Source organism: Nilaparvata lugens, chromosome 11, assembly GCF_014356525.2.
Source record: "Nilaparvata lugens isolate BPH chromosome 11, ASM1435652v1, whole genome shotgun sequence".
Lineage (NCBI taxonomy): Eukaryota > Metazoa > Arthropoda > Insecta > Hemiptera > Delphacidae > Nilaparvata > Nilaparvata lugens.
Genome location: NC_052514.1, coordinates 22469793 through 22476185, shown reverse-complemented (window position 1 = coordinate 22476185; position 6393 = coordinate 22469793). Strand labels below are relative to the sequence as shown.

At 37.7% G+C, this 6393-nt stretch overlaps 1 long non-coding RNA gene across 1 annotated transcript; it reads left to right on the top strand.

Moving 5' to 3' along the window:
* Positions 1–458: 458 nt before the first annotated feature.
* Positions 459–5892, top strand: LOC120353583. The gene is made up of 4 exons (XR_005572481.1): positions 459–705; positions 4196–4248; positions 5261–5424; positions 5668–5892. It is a non-coding gene; the product is annotated as an uncharacterized LOC120353583 (long non-coding RNA).
* The last annotated feature ends 501 nt before the right edge of the window (positions 5893–6393 follow it).

The window sequence follows — 6393 nt, the reverse complement described above, 5'->3', positions numbered from 1 at the left end:
GAATATATTTTTGTCCACTTGTAGTTTGCGAAAAAGCATTCAAGTGCAAGTCGGTCGTTTGTGATGAGACGTTTTTTTGTGGAATTCAGGGTATATTTCCTTATTTACACTTTGTTTGATCGTTTTGAAATTTACAAATAATCCCGCATGATCAGAGATCAGGTCCTGCTTATACAAGTGACATTCCAACCGTTCAGATTCAATAGATGTGAACACATTATCAAGACATGCTCTCCCTCTCGTCGGGAGGCAATGAACATGGTATAAATTAAACGATATCATTACATTTAAGAATTGTGAAACTTCATGCTTATTTTGATCAAGAATATTCACATTGAAATCGCCAGCAAATTGCAATGAATGAGTAATGGTTTTTTGTTAAAAAAATTAAAACTTCTTCTAGTCGACTCAAAAAATCTTTGATATCAGAGTCAGGGGGTCCTATTCAAACTTACTATGATACAGTTATTACTAAGAAGCCTTATCGCTGACATTTCGAATACCTTATCAATACAGAACTGACTTATATTTAGGTCATTTTATTCAATGGAGTTTCTGACAATAATTATAGACGATCCACCATGTGAGAGGGGAGGTGACCTGCAGTACGATGGTGCCAGTGTGAAACCTCTTGGAATGTACAGTGGTACCTCTTCTTGGTCTAGCCAGTGTTCATTTATACACAGAATATCAGTGGACTTCTCAGTAAGAATGATCTCAAGCTGACTCAATTTGTACTTAAGTGAGCAGATATTAATGAAAAATAGTTTTAAATTGATATGAGTCATTTTATCTTTACTACTAACAATATTATTTTTAATTTTCTTGCTATTATTAATAACCTCACTACCACAATCATCACCCTTGTCATTAATGTTAACATTGTGAACAATTCTTGAATTAGTTCTTAACAAATCCTGCGAGACACTCGACACTAGGGTTGTCGAGTATTTGGTACCAAAAGGTGGTCGTTTCCCGGAAGCGAAGTAGGAGAGGCAGGCGAAGAGCAGGATTCAATTCCGACCAACGACGCAGACGATCCATGGCGGGACGGGGGAGAGGCCACGCAGCCATCAGAGGCAGCAGCCTGAGAAGGTGAACCACCGGCAGGCAGCGCAGGTTCACCGCCCTCTACAGCCTCAGAAAGCCTTGCCGCCAGCCAGCTCTTTCCCCAACCATTGAGGTGCCTGCCGTGTCGAGTGTGGTGAACTCTCTCAGCCTGACTCGCTTCCACAAGCCTCACGTTCTCATACTTCTCACTAAGAACTCTGAGTGAACAGTTAGTCCGCGCCACTTCTCTATTTACACAAGACTACTCAACAAGGTCGTGTCTATTTGGAATGTCCACGAGAACAATTTTATTTTTTTTGAAATCTCCTAAGTGTCTGCTAGTAGTATGGTAGTGCCGTATTAAAGGAATTTTTTCTCGACTTAGCCACACTCCTGGCTCATATTCACAGCAGGAACACGAGACAGCATGAATACTTCCTTCAAATACCTCGTCACCGCACAGTTATGTACAATAACTCATTTACGGTCACGGCTTCAAGATTTTGGTACGATCTGCCCAATGATGTTATTTTTGCGGCGACCTTGGGTACGTTCAGGTCCAGGCTCGTTGCTCTGTTGAACGAGACTACTTAGATATGTTTTCGCCACAATTTTTTTGTAGATGTTGTGAATACTTTTTTATTGGAAATTTGCAATAATCGTTGTACAGTAACAATATTATTTTGCTCGTTTTGATGGAGTATTGGAGCGTTTGATTGACACCTACTAATACCTGTAAATCATAATACCTAATGGCATCTTATTTTCGTTGATTGTATGTATTGTTATGTATCTTACATTTTTTATTAATTATTTTAGAGTTATATAGAATTATTATCTATTTATTATTATATCTCTTATTATTATAAGAATATAATAAAATTATGTTATGTAGCTGTGTTATCATTTAAGATGATTTGTAAAACTGTAATTTTGTAACCATGTTACCATAGGCGACAAGCCTAGTAACAATTGTAAAATAAAATCTATCTAATATTGTCATGCAGCTACATAAATTGGCGGAGCTTTGGACATATCAATGTCCATTCTTTGGAAAGAATATTCGAAGTATTCTTCCCACTAACTCTCTACCAAAACGTTAATTTCATTGATTCAACTGATTTATTTAAAAATGAAAACATTGTATGAAGATTCAAGAGAAAAAAAACAGAAAATTAATAAAGTAAAATGATTATAAAGTAAGTAAGATCAAATCATTAATTATTAAAATGGAGTAGGCTGAAAGTAGATCAGGGTAATCAACTTTCAGTAATATACAGCAGTGTCCAGTGGATAATTAAAATAACATGAGTTTATATAATATATATACAATTTATTGTATAACAGGTTTATAGGTTTGTATTTGTGGGATGGGTGGGGGATGGTTGTCATGTGATTGTTCTAGGGCTGGACAGTTTCATTCATTTGCTCCAAAAGATATTTTCTTAAAGTCAGGATGAAGCTCGCTCGGCTCTCGATGGACCTGATGGTAACGGGAAGTGCATTCCATGCTCAACAAGCACTAACTAGAAAGGATTTTGTGAAAATAGTAGTTCGATGGTTGGGTATCCTTAAAGTACTTTCTCCGGTTCTAGTATGTGAAGCATCTATCCTCCTACCTTCAGAGACAAATTTGTAATCATCTTTAAAATAGTTCGGATTACCGTATTTCAAGATATCTCTAACAAGCTTGACTATTCAAAAAAGCCTTTGATTGGGAAGCTTTAATGTTGAACTAGCAATGAGGGCTGGGGTGATATGATCATGGCGTTGAAGAGAATAGACGAAACGTAGACAATAATTTTGGCATCGCTGTAGTTTATCATTCAGAGTGACTTGCATATTGTTAAGAACAGAATTACAATACATTAAATGTGGGAAGATGAGAGATTGAACTAATAATATTTTAATGTTTCTAGGGAGGATATCGTGCATTTTCTTCAATGCATGCATGGCTGAGAATACCTTTTTACAAGTTTTGTTCATTTGTTCTGACTAGTCAAGAGTATTATTCATAATAATGCCTAAATTTTTAACTGAGCTACAGTAATGAATGTCATTACCGTCTACACTAATTTTGTGAATCGATTCGAGGTCAATATTGTTTATAAGATGAGAATATCCAATTATAATGGGTTGTGTTTTGATGGGATTAAGCTTAAGGCCATTTTTCTTTGTCCATACCACTATCAAATTGATATCCTGATTCATTATTCCAACTGTTTCATTAATTTTTGTTATGGGACAGCTTAAATAGATTATTGAAGGTCGTCTGCATAAGTATGGAAACTGGAGAATTTTATAATGGAAGAAAGGTCATTAGCATACAAAGTGAAGAGGAGAGGGCCTAAAATTGAACCTTGTGGTACTCCATGCATAACGTTTTTCCAAGTTGACTTTTTGTCACTGACAGATACAAATTGTTTCCTACCTAATAGATAGGATTTGAACCAAACTTACGAGTTGTGACTGAATCCAAGAATAGCCAACTTATTTAAAAGGACTGTATGATCAACAGTATCGAATGCTTTAGAAAAATCAAAAAGGGTGAGGATGGTGCATTTTCTTTGGTCCATAGCTAACCTTAGAGAGAGAGAGAGAGAGAGAGAGAGAGAGAGAGAGAGAGAGAGAGAGTCATGCTCTATTTCAATGAGTCTACTACTGCCAGATTTAAGTGAAACAAAAATCTCATCTTACTGTCAGATTTAACTGAAACATCTTACTATGTGTCTAACTCTCAGATTTTCACTGCCCCCTATCTCTCTATTAGATATGCTAATTTGTTAATAGCTTGCTTTCCACCCAACAGTGAACTCTATTTATGTACTTAACATCATTGTCAACTAGGCTACATATAGAATTTTCTGCTGTACAAGCCGCGGGCATTATGTTTAAAGTGTTTCCCCAATCATAACTAGTGCATATATAAATAGAATGAGCTAGCATATCCAAATATACACACATTAGTTATAAATCAGGCATATATCACTGAGGGGAACTCTCTACAGAGTGATCTATGTTCTTATACATTCTTTATCTGCAATGTCATATAAACATTTCCAGAGATCATTCAGCTACTTCTCTTAAAAGCACGTTTCTGTTGAATAAAAATCTATGATTAGTAACTTATTATAATTTGTTTCAGATTACCGAGTTGATATTGACAGATTAGCAACACATTCTCTACAGAATCTCAAAGTGAGTGATAACTGATTATTTGAATAAATAATATTTCTTGCATCATATTACAGAATCAAACAGTGATCCATCAAATGCATACATAAAATCTATAAGCATGCTCTTGTAATGTGCATCACAACACATAACTATTAACTGAATCAAGTTATTATACTAAAAGCAGAATCAGTAATTTTCCTAGCACATCACTGATCACTTCAATTTGAAAGTATTTTTGCTATTAAATAGTATGCATGCATGATTAGTTCAAATAATTACATAGCACAATTCAAATAATATGCATGATCAGTTCAATTTCAATGTAATCATCATCATATTTGTGAATTCAAAATATACATCTTATTCAATTTTTAACTGAACTCTAATCAATCCAAATAATTTAATAGCACAATGTGAACTCTTGTGATGTGAACAGATTTTATTTAATGAAAAGTAGTATAGTAAAGAGATTTATCAAATAATAGTTCCATCAAACAATTGCATCAAATATTAGTTTCATCAAATAATAGTTCTTTTATAAAGATTTAAATTATCTGTTCAAATTACAAGTTAATATTTGAAATAACTAACTAACCTTTGACTGAGTAAGAATACTCTCCACCTCCTCCTCCTCCTCCTCCTCCTCCTCCCCCTCCTCTCCCCGCTAACCTCCTCAACCTCCTCGAAGAGCTTCCTCTTCATGCTGTAACGTTGGTGGTTGGTGATGTTGTTCAGGGGGATTCTCCGTGGAGCCCAATCTAGGTGAGGAGAGTTTGTTGGTGGAGTGACAGGATAATGAATTCAGGTGATGCAGCCCTCTCCAATTCAACATGATGATGAGTTGTAGCTCCCGAGGTTGACTGATGCAGCCTTTGCCATGGATGTCTCTGTGTAGTGGTTGATGATGATGGATTGTTGGATGCTGATGCGTTCATGTTGATGATTGTGAAGTATACTTCAACTGATGCACGAATGAAGCTGTTGAATCCAATGAGTGTTACTTATATACTTTGTTCCTCTCTCTCTGTTCTAGGTTAAGTGAGATAGTGCATTTTGGCGCGTCCGCTACAGACAGAAGTTTGCCACATCCTTGAGACTCAACTGCATTTTGTCACGTACAGCAAAGTGCATTCAGAGATAACAAAATATCAAATCTCTCACACCTTACCAAAACTCATCCTCTGTTAGATTCTGCTTGTAAGTATTGAATTTAAAAATTGTTGTTTTCTGTCATTGCAGCAATATAAAATTTCTCAATTAGTCTCATCTGAGCAGAGATGTAATATTTTTGAATAACAAGATTTTGAATGTGAGAGCAATATGTACAATGTAATATCAAATCTTCTCATTGATTTTCAATTAGCATCTCATAACTATGTTGAGATGCTAAATTTTTTCTCATATCATTGTGATTTTTCATTAAGCTCATTGATTTCACAGAGTTCGAGTGTGCAGTGCAGATTACACCATAATCACTCCAGTCTTCGAGGAGGAAAGACGTGTGAAGGACAAGTAGTACGCCTGAGAGTTGGAGTCTAATCGGAGAGACACCTATAGCTGACAGCATCACACTGTTGGATCACATGTAAGTATGATGGAATTTTCACGTGATCATGATTTTTCAGGACTTACTTTTTTCCTGATAGATCAATACTACAATGCACTTATTCCTGAAAAATCAATAACATCTAGTTCCTGATTAGGAATTACTTCTACAACAGAGTGGACCCCAGGAGGACAGCTGGTGCCCGGCCAGTAGGACTTAGGAAGTCCAGAGTGCTGGCCGCCGCAGCGCACTAGTCCAGTGCGGATCGCAAGAGGACGTCTGGGAAGCCAGGAAAAGCCTTTCCCGCAACTCCGCGGCCGATCCGGACCCCAGGAGGACAGCTGGTGCCCGCCAGTAGGACTTAGGAAAGTCCAGAGTGCTGGCCGCCGCAGCGCACTAGTCCAGTGCGGGATCGCAAGAGGACGTCTGGAAGGCCAGAAAAGCCTTTCCCGCAACTCCGCGGCCGATCCGGACCCCAGGAGGACAGCTGGTGCCCGGCAGTAGGACTTAGGAAGTCCAGAGTGCTGGCCGCCGCAGCGCACTAGTCCAGTGCGGGATCGCAAGAGGACGTCTGGAAGGCCAGGAAAAGCCTTTCCCGCAACTCCGCGGCCGATCCGGAC